Genomic DNA, 18,674 nt, shown 5'->3' with positions numbered 1-18,674 from the left:
GAAATCAGCGGAAAAGAATATTTCGATCGTTCCAAAGTGCAGTCAGCAATTCAGTTAGCATAATGACTGTGCTTTGGGAATTAAAAACAATGGAGTACAACGGATGACCAGGTCCTCATTGGCAACACATTTCTGTAGACAGTGCTAAGTGATGCTTCAACTGGTGAAAAGAGCGACTGCATTGGAGGGTTGGGGTTGGGTTGTTTTGGGGGAAGAGACCAAACTGCGAGGTCATCGGTCTCATCGGATTAGGGAAGGATGGGGAAGGAAGTCGGCCGTGCCTTTTCAAAGGAACCATCCCGGCACGTGCCTTGAGAGATTTAGGGAAATCACGGAAAACCTGAATCAGGGTGGCCGGACGCGGGATTGAACCGTCGTCCTCCCGAATGCGAGTCCAGTGAGCTAATCACTGCGCCACCTCGCTCGGTGACTGCATTGGTCAGTGGATGACTGATAGCGAGTGATTTGGAGTGTTGAATCACGCTATACAGTATAAAGGTCCGATGGGAGGATTTGGGTTTGGCAGACGCCTGGAGATCGTTAGCTGCAATCATGTGTAGTGGCAACAGTGAGGAATCGAGGAGGCGCTGTTAGAGTAAGTGGGTGTTTATCATAGCCAGAATGTTGTCTCCTCTCTGTGCTTAAGAAGACACAAAATGTTAATAAAAATGAACACGTTTTACAGCATTCGGTACTGCGTACAGTAGGGGAGAAATTCGGAGGTGGTGACCATATCAGCATGAGAGTGCACCCTGTCATAAGGCAGCACTTGTAAGACACTGGTTCGTGGGCAATAACATTCCTGAAATGAACTATTATGGCCTGAGTCCCTACATGAACGTAATAGAACACCTTTGGCATGTGTTAGAGCTCTGACTTCATTCCAGACCAAAGTGCACTACATCACTACCTTCTGAGATTTAGGCTCTTAAGTTAAAAGGGGCTACCAGTCTGAGCCGTGCTCACTCCCAACTATCCGTTTCCGTGAACTTGGCAGTCTATCTGTGACTGGTTTCCCGCCGTTGTTGCGATTGTGCCGTGGTTCTTCCTCCTTCTACATGTGGCAGCCGCGATGCGTATCGATATTTGCTTCGTGTACCATCATTGATCTTGCGCATGTAGTTTCCGGCTAGGGCGTGTGAGGGCAGTCGGTCGGTTTGTGCGGACCATGGAGGACATCACAGTGCAGTGCAGTCAGCTGGGTTCGCTGGCGATCCCTTTGCAGTGTCGGAGCGTGTGGAGCTGTCCGATCGCTACGAGCTTCGTAGCTCACCGACCGAGGACGTCATGTTGAGTGGTGTGTTAAGTACCCAAGCCACGTCCGTTCATGTAGTGTCGTTCGTTTCGGTGGTTCACTGTTGTGGAGCTCTTCCTGTGAGCAACACCGAGTGTTTGTAGTGGTGAAATCGAGCCGCCGTGCGGTTGAATTAACTATTTTGGTTCACTACAATTCAAGTGCACCAGTGGAATTTTCTGCCTTGTGGCCATTAGTGTTCTGGTTACCTACCCTGGCCACTGACGTAAATTCAGACAGTTTTCTTTTTGGTGGAGTTAATTATTTTACCTTATTTCAAATTCAAGTGTACCAGCGGTGGCAACTAACGTTATTTTTTTTTTAAATAAAAGGCTCTGAGCACCATGGGTCTTAACTTCTGAGGTCATCAGTCCTATAGAACGTAGAACTACTTAAACCTAACTAACCAAAGGACATCACACGCACCCATGCCCGAGGCAGGATTCGAACCTGCGGACGTAGCGGACGGCGGTTCTAGACTGTAGCGCCTAGAACCGCTCGGCCACTCCGGCCGGCTAACGTAATTTCAGTAATGTACTTACCTCACCTGTTGTCGCTGTCCGAGATGGTATGTGGTTTTGACAGCTTAATACATGTTTCTTTGTGGATAATCACGTCCGTAACAGTCTGGTCCTTGAGTTTTCATGTACCGATTGGTGGCTAGCAAGACGTTTGGCCAGTCGGTCCGTGACTCTCTCTTGGTTGGGTTCCCAACGGATCAAGTGTAGTTGGGCCCACCACCTGTCTCACCTAAGTGAACGTTAATGTTTCGAGGACACTCCCACCCTCATCCTCCGCCCCTCGGAGGCGTCGGAGTGCCGCTGTCTATACTGTCCTTTTCATGGGTATTTAACGGTTTGTTGGTAATCTATTATAGCCAATGCTTTAAAGGAAAAAATATTGTGTTTTATGTAAATCGAGGGTTTTCAGCCCGTAGAAGTATCTTCGAATTTTGGCAAGTGGATAGTTTGCTGAAGATTACTATTGTTGAGCTATCTTTTCATTTAGTGTGCTGTCAGCCACTTAAAACTTAAAGGTTTAATCTATTTTTTGAATTTTTTAAAATCAACTGTGGGCCTTCAGCCGTCTAAAGCCTATTTCTTAAAATCTCCCCTTAAGCGAAAACATTCCGGCCTTCCTCTTTAAAAAATTATGGTAATATATTTTCAAATTTTGAAGTTTAATTGTGGCCTTCATCCGTTGGTATTGCACCTTGTTTATGTTTGTTCTATCCACTTTTGCCTTGAGGCTTTCAGCCTAGCTGTGATATATATATATATATATATATATATTATTTTAACTGCGTGTCTTCAGTCACTTGAAATTTATCTTATTGATTTTTAATATTTCTTGTTTGGAGGCCTTCAGCCGTGAAGGAATTGGATTTTGAAACTCGTAGTTTTAAAGGTTCCATTATGACCCGTTTTGGTTTAAATGTGTTATTAAATTACAATAAATTACAATTTTGAAGTGAAACAGACCGCCACCTTATTTAGCCCTTTCCACAATCCTAACTACCTGTTCTTCCCTGCGGGTGTAGCTGGCGTATCACTTGTATCACTGGTAGCAGAGGGTGGTTATGCTTGTGCGTATCAACCTAGATGCGGTCAGTGTCACTCTTGTTTCGATTGTGTCTGTGGCATCGTATTGTTTGGCTTGTTATTGTTTCAGGTGTTAAGAAAATGGCAGTCAGACAGTCTCCGAGGATTGGACTGCTGAGATGAGACCATCTCGTTTACGAGATAGCAGTAAGGCGTCAACCAACGGAGGGCAGTGTTAAAGAATTGGTAGTCCGTTTGCGCGCTGCCGTGCTGCAGCCGGTTGACGTCACCTCGACAGTGATAGGTGAGATAGGTGCGGCCATCCAATTTCTTGGTGGGGTCCTTAAAGGCCTTGAGGATACTTGTGGTCTCCTAGAAGGAACCCAACCTAGTGGCAGTCAGGCACAGTGCGGGCACAGTTGGCGAGTTTAACAAATCGGATGGCTAATTTTAGAACGTTAGATTTGGGAGCGCATCACAAAAAAATCGGCCGCTGAGTTGGGAACTCTGGTGAGCGTGTTGGGGTTAAGCCTACATGCTTGGAGTTGGATGGGAGGAAGTTCGAAGACAGTGACTTGCGCTATCAGGGGGAACATGGAGGCCAGGCCGGAGTTGGCATTGTACCAGCGGCTGGAAAGTTAGATTCCGTGTTTGCTAAGTTGCCTAACCCTCTGTCTTACTTCTTTTAGGATCTGACGGAATAGATTGTAGTGCGAATTGATCAAGTAGAAAATCTATTGTTGTTGTTGGTTCGTCTCGAACAGCACGCGGCCGCTTTTCGCGTTCCGCAACACGAGATCCTGTAGTTGCTAAACCCGCTAGCTAGAGGCGAGTTGCGGAACATCCTCTCACGAACCATGGCCGAAGTGTTAACCTTGCAACAATTAAGGGGGCTCGTAATTAGTCAAAGATTAAGCACCGTGATTCTGAAACAACTTTGAGTGCCGCCACATGTGGTATGTGCAGCGGGGTGACGAGCAATTATGTCAGTATGTCGATGGAGTCCACACAGCCTCCTTGCATTGCTGATTGAATTACTTGAACGCGAATTAGTTTCTATCGTTCTCAAGGGAATGCGTGCGGCGGATAAGTCGCAGCCTGAGACTTGGGGAGAACTCCGTGATGTGGTTATAGCAGCATCCACATTACCCCTTGAGCGCGGGCGTCGGGAGGTTGTAGAGCGCGACATAGGGGTCGATTCCGGATTATCCACATCCGTTGAAGTTAGCAAAAGGGAAACCAGGCGTTGTTTAAGATGCGGCAGTACAGTTCATTTGGTACGCTCTTGTGATCAGCTTCGTCGCCCTAGAGCTAATAGATTACTCAGGGTTGGCACACGAAACCGGGTTCGAACCTTTAGACCTTGGTGCACTCGCGTGATCACCCCCGCATCATCCCATTTGCCTTTGTTGTCGGGTGGGTGGCGAGTCCGTTTACGCTCTCATAGATTCCGATAGTTCCTTGTCATGCTATTAATAGTGTTCCACAGATTTCGTGTTTGTTTTGAATACAGTCAGAGAGAGTCCCTTTAGTCAGCCATAGTGCCAGTAGAGTCAGTGTCGTCGTTACTGCCGTCTGCTTCACGTCTGCTGTGCAGCGAGCTACCTTAATTTAAGTATTAACTGTATTTTTCTTACTTGTCACTTCTTCTTCCGTGTGTATTTGCTTTTAGGAAGCTTTAATTGTCGAGTGCTATTAATAGGTCCATAGATTTCGTGTTTGTTTTGAATACAGTCAGAGAGAGTCCCTTTAGTCAACCATAGTACCAGTAGTGCTAGTGTTTGTTTTCAATACAGTCCAGAGACAGGTAGTGCTATCTTCATTGTTTTCTACAAGAAGTGGCTAGCAACCACAGTTTAGTGAATAAACAGCCGCCTTTAGTGAATTAGCAGTCTAGTTAAAGGTTGATTAACTCTCTTCAGTAAATTGATTCCTTAGGATGGATAGGATGTGTGACTGCTGTGTACGGACGCAGGAGGAGCTGGCCACTGTTCGCGAACAGCTGAGCGTGTTGATGGCCGCGGTCAGCCGTCTTCAGGCTGCTGCCTCGGAGTGTAGCGGCGGTGGGGAGTCTGGTGCGTCGCAAGGTACACCCCAGGTGTTACATGCTTCACCCACTGTCCCTGCTGTCGAGACATCTTCGCGGGTACTGGGCGCGGTTGGGCCACCCTCTCCCCAAGGGGAGTGGCGGGTTCAGCGGCGTTCGCGGCGCACGAGCCGGAGGGTCAGTGTGGAGGCTGGCCGTGTGGCATCCATCGCCCGCTCTGCCTGTGAGTGGACATGTGGCTGCTCCTTCAGCAAGGTCCGAGCAGGCACACGGGGGGAGGGGTTTATTAGTTATTGGGAGCTCCAACGTTAGGTGGGTGATGGAGCCCCTTAGGGAAATAGCGGGAAGGTCGGGGAAGAAGGCCAGTGTTCACTCTGTCTGCTTGCCGGGGGGTCTCATCCGAGATGTGGAGGAGGCCCTACCGGCGGCGATAGAGAGCACTGGGTGCACCCGACTGCAAATTGTTGCTCATGTCGGCACCAATGACTCCTGCCGTCTGGGTTCAGAGGTCATTCTCAGTTCGTACAGGCGGTTGGCGGAATTGGTGAAGGCGGAAAGCTTCGCTCGCGGGGTGAAATCAGAGCTAACTATATGTAGTATCGTTCCCAGAACCGATCGCGGTCCTCTGGTTTGGAGCCGAGTGGAAGGCTTAAACCAGAGGCTCAGACGATTCTGCTGAGATCTGGGGTGCAAATTTCTCGACCTCCGCTATCGGGTGGAGAAATGTAGGGTCCCCCTGAATAGGTCAGGCGTGCACTACACGCCGGAAGCGGCTACAAGGGTAGCGGAGTACGTGTGGAGTGCACATGGGGGTTTTTTAGGTTAGAGAATCCCCTCCCTAGGTCCGACAAGACGCCTCCTGAGACGCGGCAAGGTATAATTAGGCAAAATGCAACAGGGAATAACAATATTAATGTGCTAATAGTAAACTGCAGGAGCGTCTACAGAAAGGTCCCAAAACTGCTCTCATTAATAAACGGTCACAACGCCCATATAGTACTAGGGACAGAAAGTTGGCTGAAACCAGACGTAAACAGTAATGAAATCCTAAACTCAGATTGGAATGTATACCGCAGAGACAGGCTGGGCAGTGAAGGGGGAGGCGTGTTTATAGCGATAAGAAGTGCAATAGTATCGAAAAAAATTGACGGAGATCCGAAATGTGAAATGATTTGGGTGAAGGTAACGGTTAAAGCAGGCTCAGACATGGTAATTGGATGTCTCTATAGGCCCCCTGGCTCAGCAGCTGTTGTGGCTGAGCAACTGAAGGATAATTTGGAAAATATTTCGAGTAGATTTCCCCACCATATTATAGTTCTGGGTGGAGATTTTAATTTGCCGGATATAGACTGGGAGACTCAGACGTTCATAACGGGTGGCAGGGACAAAGAATCCAGTGAAATTTTTTTAAGTGCTTTATCTGAAAACTACCTTGAGCAGTTAAACAGAGAACCGACTCGTGGCGATAACATATTAGACCTTCTGGTGACAAACATACCCGAACTATTTGAAAAAGTTAACGCTGAACAGGGAATCAGCGATCATAAAGCGGTTACGGCATCGATGATTTCAGCCGTAAATAGGAATATTAAAAAGGGTAGGAAAATTTTTCTGTTTAGAAAAAGTGACAAAAAGCAGATTTCAGAGTACCTATTGGTTCAACACAAAAGTTTTGTCTCAAGTACAGATAGTGTTGAGGATCAGTGGACAAAGTTCAAAACCGTCGTACATAATGCGTTAGATGAGTATGTGCCAAGCAAGATTGTAAGAGATGGAAAAGAGCCACCGTGGTACAACAACCGAGTTAGAAAACTGCTGCGGAAGCAAAGGGAACTTCACAGCAAACATAAACATAGCCAAAGCCTTGCAGACAAACAAAAATTACGCGAAGCGAAATGTAGTGTGAGGAGGGCTGTGCGAGAGGCGTTCAATGAATTCGAAAGTAAAGTTCTATGTACTGACTTGGCAGAAAATCCTAAGAAATTTTGGTCTTATGTCAAAGCGGTAGGTGGATCAAAACAAAATGTCCAGACACTCTGAGACCAAAATGGTACTGAAACAGAGGATGACAGACTAAAGGCCGAAATACTAAATGTCTTTTTCCAAAGTTGTTTCACAGAGGAAGATTGCACTGTAATTCCTTCTCTAGATTGTCGCACAGATGACAAAATGGTAGATATCGAAATAGACGACAGAGGGATAGAGAAACAATTAAAATCACTCAAAAGAGGAAAGGCCTCTGGACCTGATGGGATACCAGTTCAATTTTACACAGAGTACGCGAAGGCAGTTGCCCCCCTTCTTGCAGCGGTGTACCGTAGGTCTCTAGAAGAGCGTAGCGTTCCAAAGGATTGGAAAAGGGCACAGGTCATCCCCGTTTTCAAGAAGGGACGTCGAACAGATGTGCAGAACTATAGACCTATATCTCTAACGTCGATCAGTTGTAGAATTTTGGAAGACGTATTGTGTTCGAGTATAATGACTTTTCTGGAGACTAGAAATCTACTCTGTACGAATCAGCATGGGTTTAGAAAAAGACGGTCATGTGAAACCCAGCTCGCGCTATTCGTCCACGAGACTCAGAGGGCCATAGACACGGGTTCACAGGTAGATGCCGTGTTTCTTGACTTCCGCAAGGCGTTCGATACAGTTCCCCACAGTCGTTTAATGAACAAAGTAAGAGCATATGGACTATCAGACCAATCGTGTGATTGGATTGAGGAGTTCCTAGATAACAGGACGCAGCATGTCATTCTCAATGGAGAGAAGTCTTCCGAAGTAAGAGTGATTTCAGGTGTGCCGCAGGGGAGTGTCATAGAACCGTTGCTATTCACAATATACATAAATGACCTGGTGGATGACATCGGAAGTTCACTGAGGCTTTTTGCAGATGATGCTGTGGTGTATCAAGATGTTGTAACAATGGAAAATTGTACTGAAATGCAGGAGGATCTGCAGCGAATTGACGCATGGTGCAGGGAATGGCAATTGAATCTCAATGTAGACAAGTGTAATGTGCTGCGAATACACAGAAATATAGACCCTTTATCATTTAGCTACAAAATAGCAGGTCAGCAACTGGAAGCAGTTAATACCATAAATTATCTGGGAGTACGCATTAGGAGTGATTTAAAATGGAAAGATCATACAATGTTGATCGTTGGTAAAGCAGATGCCAGACTGAGATTCATTGGAAGAATCCTAAGGAAATGCAATCCGAAAACAAAGGAAGTAGGTTACAGTACGCTTGTTCGCCCACTGCTTGAATACTGCTCAGCAGTGTGGGATCCGTACCAGATAGGGTTGATAGAAGATATAGAGAAGATCCAACGGAGAGCAGCGCGCTTCGTTACAGGATCATTTAGTAATCGCGAAAGCGTTACGGAGATGATAGATAAACTCCAGTGGAAGACTCTGCAGGAGAGACGCTCAGTAGCTCGGTACGGGCTTTTGTCAAAGTTTCGAGAACATACCTTCACCGAAGAGTCAAGCAGTATATTGCTCCCTCCTACGTATATCTCGCGAAGAGACCATGAGGATAAAATCAAAGAGATTAGAGCCCACACAGAGGCGTACCGACAATCCTTCTTTCCACGAACAATACGAGACTGGAATAGAAGGGAGAACCGATAGAGGTACTCAAGGTACCCTCCGCCACACACCGTCAGGTGGCTTGCGGAGTATGGATGTAGATGTAGATGTCATTATTTAGTTTTCAGTGGTTTTTAGAATTTGGGCATCCTACTAGACTTCGTTCGGTCCTGTCCCCGTGCAGTGATGACGGGTGGCCAATGGCCAGGTGTTACCTTTGCAGTGTTGGGTCCGGGGGAGGGTATCGGTTGCCAATTTTTCCTGGCCTGTATCTTTAACCTTGGTTAAGGGACTGCCTGTTAATCTAATAATGGGGTGTGATTTCATTTATAAGACCGGACTCATCTTGGATTATTCCGGGCATACCTTTTCCTTTAAGTTCTCTCCTGGTGAGAAGTTTGGCCTTTGCGAGTGCGCTAAACCTGGAGTATGGCGATCTGCCGCGACCTTCGGCGTAGAGGCTGCAACTAATGAATTTGATCTGGCCCATTTCTTACCCAATCAGGCGTCTCAACTACTCTATTTGTTGCACAGTTTTTCTCAACTGCTTAGCGATAACCTGCGTGTCACCAGCGTTCTTGAATAGCATATCCGATTGTCCGATGACACCCCCATTAGGCAATCTCCATACCGCCTCTCACCCCCGAAGGTTAAGATACTCAGGGCTAAGATATCTCAGATACTGCAACACGGGGTCATCAGACCCTCTACTTCTGCTTATGCTTCTCTAATGTTTCTTGTACCTAAGGACCAAGGGCGGGATTTCAGACCTGTCGTTGGCTACAGGTGTTTGAACGCCAAGTAGTGCTCGAGTCAGTACCTTTGCCGGATTTGCATAATTCTTTTACTTGGTTTGCCGGCGCTAATTCGTTTACTGTTCTTGATTTGAATCAGGCCTATTATCAAATTCCGTTGGCTGAAGAATGCAAACGTGTCACTGCCTTTTGTACTGATAGAAACTTGTTCGAGTTTAACAGAGTCCCCTTTGGGTTAGCTACAAGAACGGCGGTGCTTACTCGTTTATTGAATAATAATCTTGGGGACTTGAAGTTAGTCTATGTCTATAATGATTTGGACGACTTGCTTATCTACAGTCGTTCGTTTGACGATCATTTGGAGCACATCCGGCAAGTTCTTTTGAGGTTACAGCGAGCTGGTCTAACTGTTAAACCTAGTAAAATTACGCTAGCTAGGCGGGAGGTATCTTTCTTAGGCCATATAGTCTAGTGTCAGAGTATTTGCATTGACCAAGAGCGAACGAAAGCGCTGCGGGCATTGCCTGCTCCTTTTGATAAGCGGGGAATCGCTAGATTTATAGGCATGGCAAATTACTTTAGGCGTTTTGTGCACAATTTTGCTCAGTTGGCGGCACCCTTAAATCAGTTACGCCGTAAAGGCGTGCGTTTTGAATGTGGACCTGCCCAGAAGGCTGCCTTTGAACATATTAAGACAGCGACAGCGATAGCCAACCGGTTCTTGGGGTACCCGATTTTAGCAAAAGGTTTATCGTGCAGACTGATGCTTCTAATGCCGGTAATTCAGCTGTTCTCCTCCAGGAATTTGAGGGTTAGAGACAACCATTAGCTTAGGCGTCTTGGCTGTTAACAGATGCCGAGCTTAAGTCCTGTGTTTATGAGTGCTAGGCCTTGGCCGTTTTGTTTCCATTAGAGAAGTATCAGTTCTACCGTGAGCATCGGGTTTTCCTATTGGAAACCGACAATCAAGCGTTGAGTTGGGTACTGGAGAGGCCGCGTAATATTGGCCGTATTGCCAGGTGGGCAGTACGTATTTCGGGATTTCAGTTCGAAGATAAACATGTTAAAGGTTCTGAAAATGTCTTGGCGGATGTTCTCAGCCGGATGTTTACCGAAGACGTGTCTAGTCAGGGAAGCGAGCAGGTAGACGGCGACAGTCTTAATTCTATGGTGTTAGGTGAATTTTTCCTTTTGTTTGAAGACATTGCGCACCATTAGGATAAGGACCCAGTGTGGGCTGGTATTAAGCAACGTGTGTTGGCAGCAGAGCTCTCAGAAGAATATGAGATTAAGAGGGGTATTCTTGCAGAAACGTGGGCAATGCTAAGCAGTCTAAGATCTGTTTGCCTGCTACCTTGGTGAGTCCAGTCTTCCGTTATTTTCATGATTCATTGGTGGGTGGCCATTTAATGACTTATAAGAAGCTGCAAAAGATCGAGGAGCATTGGTCCCTCCATGGACCAGGATGTTAGACAAATGATAGATCAATGTCACTTCTGTAACGTAACCAAACCCAACAATGCCATACAACAAGGCTGGTTGAGTTCTGAACGAGAGTCCTCTCCCATTCACAAGCTCTATATTGATTATTTGGGGCCTTTACCTCGGACTAAAAGGGGTCATCGATATGTACTCGTTATGATTGATGCATTTTCTAGGTTTAAGAGGCTCCTTCCGAACCGTAACGTTACCGCTACCACCACGATTAATCTCTTGACTAGAGTCTTCAGTGTTCTCGGGCCACCTAAGCAGGTGGTTAGTGATAACGCTCCTGCCTTTCGTTTGGGGTCCCTCTAAGGACTTCTGCTTTCAGAATGGTGTTAAGCACGTCACCAGCACCCCGTATTATCCACAGGGGTGCTTTGCGAAAAGGGTTAACAGGAATCTTAAATCCAATTTAATTATTTATCATCAGAAATCATCCAGCAAATGGGCCTCCAGTCTTCCCTGGCGCAGTTTTGCCTTTAATACAGCCATTCATGAAGCCTCGCAATCGTAATTGGGAAACCTTTAAGGGTAGGCCGGGGGACAATGTTTATGTCAGCAATTGCCAAGGGATGGAGGTGCGTGGCAGTAACGTTAGGTTAAGGAAAACAGCTCAGGCAAGCAATATCGGGAACACCTAACTCAAGTTCAAGTAGCTTGGGGTTTGAATTAACCGCTTCCTGGGTTAAGTTTGAGGGGGGGGGGAGAGGGAGGTTGAGCCGTGCTCACTCCGAACTATCCGTTTCCTTGAACTTGGCTGTCTATTTGTGTTTGATTTCCCACCATTGTCGCGGTTGTACCGTAGTTCTTCCTCCTTCTACGTGTGGCAGCAGCGATGTGTATCGATATTTGCACCGTGTGCCATCTTTGGTCTTGCGCATATAGTTCCCGGTTAGGGCGTGTGAGGGCAGTCGGACGGTTTGTGCGGACCATGGAGGACGCCTCCGTGCGGTGCAGTCGGCTGGGTTCGCTGGCAGTCCCTGTGCAGTGTCGGAGCGTGTGTGGAGCTGTCCGATCGGTACGAGCTTCGTAGCTCACCGATCCAGGACGTCAAAGTTGAGTGGTCTCTTAAGTACCCAAGCCACGTTCGTTCGTGTTGTGTCGCTCGTTTCGGTGGTTCACCGAAGTGTTTGTAATAGTGAAATCGAGCCGCCCTGCGGTTGAATTAACTGTTTTGGCTCACTACAATTCAAGTGCACCAGCGGAATTTTCTGCATTGTGGCCATTAGTGTTCTGGTTACCTGCCCTGGCCACTGACGTAAATGCAGACAGTGTTCTTTTTTGGTGGAGTTAACTATTTTACCTTATTTCAAATTCAAGTGTGCCAGCGGAATTTTCTGCCTTGTGGCCGTTAATGTTCCGGTTATCTGCTCTGGCAACTAACGTAATTTTTTTTTTAATAAAAGGCCCTGGCCACTAGCGTAATTTCAGGCAGTGTCCTTTCCTCACCTGGTGTCTATGTCCAACATGTTGTGTAGCTTTGACAGCTTAATGTATATTTCATTGTGGATAATCACGTCCGTAACAGTTCGGTGCTTGTTTTCATGTATCGATTGTTGGCTAGCAGGTCGTTTGGTCGGTCGGTCCGTGACACTCTTGGTTGGGTTATAGGCGGATGTATTTCGTCCCACCAACTGGGTCACCTAAGTGAACGTTAATGTTTCGAGGGCAGCTCCCCCCCCCCCCCCCCCGTCCCTTCGGACCCTGAGGCGTGTGAGTGCAGTTGTCTATACTACTGTCCTTTTCATGGGTGTTTCATGGTCTGCTGGTAATCTATTATGGCCAATGCTTAATTTAGCCTTAAGCGAAAGCTTTGCGGCCTTCTGCCTTAAAAAATTATGGTAATATATTTCAAAATTTTGAAATTTAATTATGGCCTTCAGCCGTTGGTATTGCACGTTGTTTGCTTGTTCTAACCTCTTTTGCCTTGAGGCTTTCAGCCTAGCTGTGATATATACCTATATACACTCCTGGAAATTGAAATAAGAACACCGTGAATTCATTGTTCCAGGAAGGGGAAACTTTATTGACACATTCCTGGGGTCAGATACATCACATGATCACACTGACAGAACCACAGGCACATAGACACAGGCAACAGAGCATGCACAATGTCGGCACTAGTACAGTGTATATCCACCTTTCGCAGCAATGCAGGCTGCTATTCTCCGATGGAGACGATCGTAGGGATGCTGGATGTAGTCCTGTGGAACGGCTTGCCATGCCATTTCCACCTGGCGCCTCAGTTGGACCAGCGTTCGTGCTGGACGTGCAGACCGCGTGAGACGACGCTTCATCCAGTCCCAAACATGCTCAATGGGGGACAGATCCGGAGATCTTGCTGGCCAGGGTAGTTGACTTACACCTTCTAGAGCACGTTGGGTGGCACGGGATACATGCGGACGTGCATTGTCCAGTTGGAACAGCAAGTTCCCTTGCCGGTCTAGGAATGGTAGAACGATGGGTTCGATGACGGTTTGGATGTACCGTGCACTATTCAGTGTCCCCTCGACGATCATCAGTGGTGTACGGCCTGTGTAGGAGATCGCTCCCCACACCGTGATGCCGGGTGTTGGCCCGGTGTGCCTCGGTCGTATGCAGTCCTGATTGTGGCGCTCACCTGCACGGCGCCAAACACGCATACGACCATCATTGGCACCAAGGCAGAAGCGACTCTCATCGCTGAAGACGACACGTCTCCATTCGTCCCTCCATTCACGCCTGTCGCGACACCACTGGAGGCGGGCTGCACGATGTTGGGGCGTGAGCGGAAGGCGGCCTAACGGTGTGCGGGACCGTAGCCCAGCTTCATGGAGACGGTTGCGAATGGTCCTCGCCGATACCCCAGGAGCAACAGTGTCCCTAATTTGCTGGGAAGTGGCGGTGCGGTCCCCTACGGCACTGCGTAGGATCCTACGGTCTTGGCGTGCATCCGTGCGTCGCTGCGGTCCGGTCCCAGGTCGACGGGCACGTGCACCTTCCGCCGACCACTGGCGACAACATCGATGTACTGTGGAGACCTCACGCCCCACGTGTTGAGCAATTCGGCGGTACGTCCACCCGGCCTCCCGCATGCCCACTATACGCCCTCGCTCAAAGTCCGTCAACTGCACATACGGTTCACGTCCACGCTGTCGCGGCATGCTACCAGTGTTAAAGACTGCGATGGAGCTCCGTATGCCACGGCAAACTGGCTGACACTGACGGCGGCGGTGCACAAATGCTGCGCAGCTAGCGCCATTCGACGGCCAACACCGCGGTTCCTGGTGTGTCCGCTGTGCCGTGCGTGTGATCATTGCTTGTACAGCCCTCTCGCAGTGTCCAGAGCAAGTATGGTGGGTCTGACACACCGGTGTCAATGTGTTCTTTTTTCCATTTCCAGGAGTGTATTTTATTTGAAATTTTAACTGCGCGTCTTCAGTCACTTGAAATTTATCTTGTTGATTTTTAAGATTTCTTGTTTGGAGGCCTTCAGCCGTGAAGGAACTGGATTTTGAAAGTCGTTGTTATAAAGGTCCGACTATGTGTTTTTAAATTAGAATAAATTACACTTTGGAAGTGAAACTGACCGCCACCTTATTTGGCCCTTTCCACAGTCCCAGTCACCTGTTCTGCCCTGCGGGTTTAGCGGCCGTATCACTGGTATCACAGTCCTCTACAAACATTCAGACACCTCACTGAAAGTGTCACCAGCAGAGTTCAAACCAACATGGAGACGAAGGATGGATACAGCTCATATGAATGTCCATCAACTAATGCCTAGGTACTTTCGTCAGATAGTGTAGGTGAAATCATGTAGCCGGCCTGTGTGACCTAGCGGTTGTAGTCGCTTCAGTCGGAATCCGCGTTGCTGCTACAGTCGCAGGTTAGAAACTTGCTTTGGGCATGGCTGTGTGTGATGTCCTTAGGTTAGTAAGTAGTTCTAAGTCTACGGGACTGAAGACCTCAGATGTTAAGTCCCATCGCACTTAGAGCCATTTTTTAAAGTCATTGGAGATTATTAGTGTAATTAGAGGATAAGAATGGTGGTCTGCTTTTAGGATGTATTTATTGAAGACCTTGCAACACACTAACTCGTAGTTCAGTGCTGTATGTACCTCCATTTCGCTTTTGTAACGTATTGATGGACTCGCTGTTTTCTGAACGTTTCTTGCGTGCGAGAGAAGACACAGCACATAGTGTGAGTAGAGACAGGGTGAATAGAGAATGCTACGGAAAACAGAACTTTGCTGGGAATGGAGCGGGAGGCGCAGGTGGACTTCATGGAAATAGGACTACCGAGGCGTCTAGGAGGGTAGCAAACCGTTACTGTCCAGCTTTACAACCTTCCTCAGCGCGTTGTCTATGCCGAGAGCGTAGTTGTGCCACAAGCAGTAGGCGTCAGCCGCTTCATCACGTTTTGTGGCCCACATTTGTAGATTCCAACAGCGGCGTTAGCAAACACGGGATGCAAAAATATTATGCACGCCTCGTGAGCTGTCTGTCGGAATGTAAGAGGCTGGCTTTTCCGAGGGTAGTGCCGTAGGCACAAATGGCACGATTAGCATGTTGGAGTGCGACGTCATGAGTACGGAGCTGGGACGGACGCTTGCGCAACCTCGCTAAAGGCCGTAGTGGTTTGTATTTTCGCTACTGACGACTGGAGCTGTTTGGAAGGGAATGAGAGAGGATCGTAGGAAAGACCCGAATACATGGTAGTCACAGATTCATATGCAGTTCAGGTGGCATAGACTCCGGGTTGACACGTGGTGGAGGCGGCTTCGGCTCTGAAGTGGAGCTGACCACAGCGACTTCCGAGCTGGGAGCGATTCTGGGAACGGTGTCACAGTCGTAGCAATGCACCCTAGTTTTCCCGACAGAGCCTCCACACAGCGGTGTACATCGTGGCGCACAGTAATCGAATTATGGTGAGTATTCATAACAACAATGGCTAGCTAGGTCATTCTTACTTTACACTGGTGGAATTACACTGAAGCGCCAAAGAAACTGGTATATGTATGCTATTCGAATACAGATATATGTAAACAGGCACAATACTGCGCTGCGGTTCGTAACGCCTATAACACAACAGAAGGCTGGCACAGTTGTTAGATCGGCTACTGCTGCTACAATGGCACGTTATGAATATTTAAGTGAGTTTGAACGTGGTGTTATAGTCGGTGCAAAGGAACACAGCAGCCGGCCAGGGTGGCCGAGCGGTTCTAGGCGCTACAGTCTGGAACCGCGCGACCACTACGGTCGCAGGTTCGAATCCTGCCTCGGGCATGGATGTGTGTGATGTCCTTAGGTTAGTTAGGTTTAAGTAGTTCTAAGTTCTAGGGGACTGATGACCTCAGATGTTAAGTCCCATAGTGCTCAGAGCCATTTGAACCATTTGGAACACAGCATCTCCGAGGTAGCGATGAAGTGGGGATTTTCCCGTAGGACCATTTCACCACTGTACCCTGAGTATCAGGAATCCAGTAAAACATCAAATCTCCGACATTGCTGCCAGTGGAAAAAGGTCCTGTATGAGAGGGACTAAAGAAGATTCAAGAGAACCGTTCAATGTGACAAAAGTGCAACCCTTCCGCAAATTGTTGCAGATTTCAGTGCTGGGCCGTCAGCAACTGTCACGTGCGAACCATTCAAGGAAACATAATCGATAATGGCCTTCGTAGCGGAAGACCCACTCGTGTACACTTGATGATTGCACGACACAAGGCTTCACGCCTCAACTGGGCCCGTCACACCGACATTGGACTGTTGACTGGAAACATGTTGTCTCTTCTGACGAGTCTCGTTTAAAATTGTATAGAGCGTATGGACGTGAACAGGTATGTCAGCAGGGGACCGTTCAAACTGGTGGGAGCTTTCTAATGTTATGGAGCGTTTGTAGTTGGAGTGATATGGGGTCCCTTATACGTCTAGATAAGACTCTGATAGGTGACAAGTAAGTAAGCATCCTGTCTGATCACCCGCATCCATTCATATCCATTGTGCACCCCGTCGGAGCTGGGCAATTCCAACAGGATAATGCGACACCCCATCCGAACAAAGATGCTACAGAGTGGCTGGAGGAACACTCTTCCGAGTTTAAACACTTCCGCTGGTCACCAGACTTCCCAGACAGGAACGTTATCGTGGGTATCTGGGATGCCTTGCAACTTGCTGTTCAGAAGATATCTCCACGCTCTCGTACTCTCACAAGTCCGCCGCTCGTGGTCTCGCGGTAGCGTTCTCGCTTCCCGAGCACGGGGTCCCGGGTTCGATTCCTGGCGGGGTCAGGGATTTTCACCTGCCTCGAGATGACTGGGTGTTTGTGTTGTCCTCATCATTTCATCATCATCCATGAAAGTGGCGTAATTGGACTGAGCAAAGATTGGGTAATTGTACGGGCGCTGATAACCACGCTGTTGAGCGCCCCACAAACCAACCATCATCATCATCTTCATCATCATCATCGTACTCTCACGGATTTATGCACAGCCCTGCAGGATTCATGGTGTCAGTACCTTCCAGCACTGCTTCAGACATTAGTCGAGTGCACGCCACGACACGTAATGGCACTTCAGAATGTCGCGGGGCCCTACACTCTTTTAGGCTGGTACACCAGTTTCTTTGGCTCTTCAGTGTATATACGATCGCCTGTCTCAGGTTGAATGTATACGTCATGAAAGTATGAACCTTTCAATCGATCATCAAGCTTTCAGTCCCTGTTTTGTCAGGAAATAGCGGGCTTTGAAATCGAGTTTTAGGCCGTCATTTTTGTGTTAACAGCGTCTAGGTCCTCATCAGTTCAGTAACACTGATGTCCATATAATCACTAACCAGGTTCTTCTTACAGATCGCAATGGTCAACTGTTTCATTGACTCCTTTTCCTGAAGTGTGGTAGTCTGTTTTATTGAATAAATTGTAGTGTTTAAGTGAGAGACTGTCATACACTCTCCTGTCACATTAAATTATTGTATAACCTATCCCCACCCCACCCCCACTTTAGGATCTACGACTTGGGCGTAAAAAGCGCGTTAAACGCTAGAAGTTATGCACGTATGTTCATAGGATAGGTCTTAAAAGAAGTGGCCGCCCTCAGTTAGATTTATGGGTTAGGGAAAGTTTCCTCGAAGATGGGATTTCGCATGGGAATAATTGAGGCCCTGGTTGGAGTTACAAAACCTTCCCTTAGTTGTGCAGCATTCTTACTTGTAGTGTAAGGTGGCGGGCTTCGCTAGTGGAGTAAGTAGATTGTGTGCAACACGAGTGAGGGTAGTACGCATGGCGGAGGGTCCACTGACCGCTGGCTCCCCTCCCGACTGCTCTGGTGTGGACCCCTTTTATCAGACGGCCGGTGACGCGCCGTCACCAGCCATGGCCGGCTGACATTACCACAACGGGAGTGTCGGGACGCTGGACTGTCCGCGGCGAGGGATCTTATCGCGCCCCAGAAGCACACCAGCTGCTCCTCCCGGTCTTCCGGCCTGTCGCTAATCTGGGCGACAGCTGCCACCTCGAGCCCACAAGTCAATAGCGGACTCTGTTCACGTCGGCGTCCAGTTATCATTACCAGGAAATCGCTCCTCTCTCTCTCTCTCTCTCTCTGTAAGGTTAGTAGCAGGCCTGCATCGTATCTGACCGCTGCCTCTGACAGAATTACACTACAGTCTGAGAGTTAAGAGCGAGTAAAGGGGAAACTGAGAAGAGAAAATAGCAACGGCCATTAGAGTTCGCCCGTGAGGTGTGCCGAAATGAAAATGACAATGCAGCTATATAAGCAAAAATTTTAATAACAATATCATAATTACAGTTCATAAGCAACAGAACAACTATTCATAACTGTCAGTGACATTGATACACCGATCCCAACATGTTCGAAGGGCGTACGAGGCTTCGGTGTAGAAACTCCTGGGTTGCCGAAAGATCCAGTTTTCCACGGTGCCACATGTAAGAGGAGCGCTCAATAAGTAATACAAGACATTTTGTA

Source organism: Schistocerca cancellata, chromosome 9, assembly GCF_023864275.1.
Source record: "Schistocerca cancellata isolate TAMUIC-IGC-003103 chromosome 9, iqSchCanc2.1, whole genome shotgun sequence".
Lineage (NCBI taxonomy): Eukaryota > Metazoa > Arthropoda > Insecta > Orthoptera > Acrididae > Schistocerca > Schistocerca cancellata.
Note: the sequence above shows the minus strand (reverse complement) of the source record.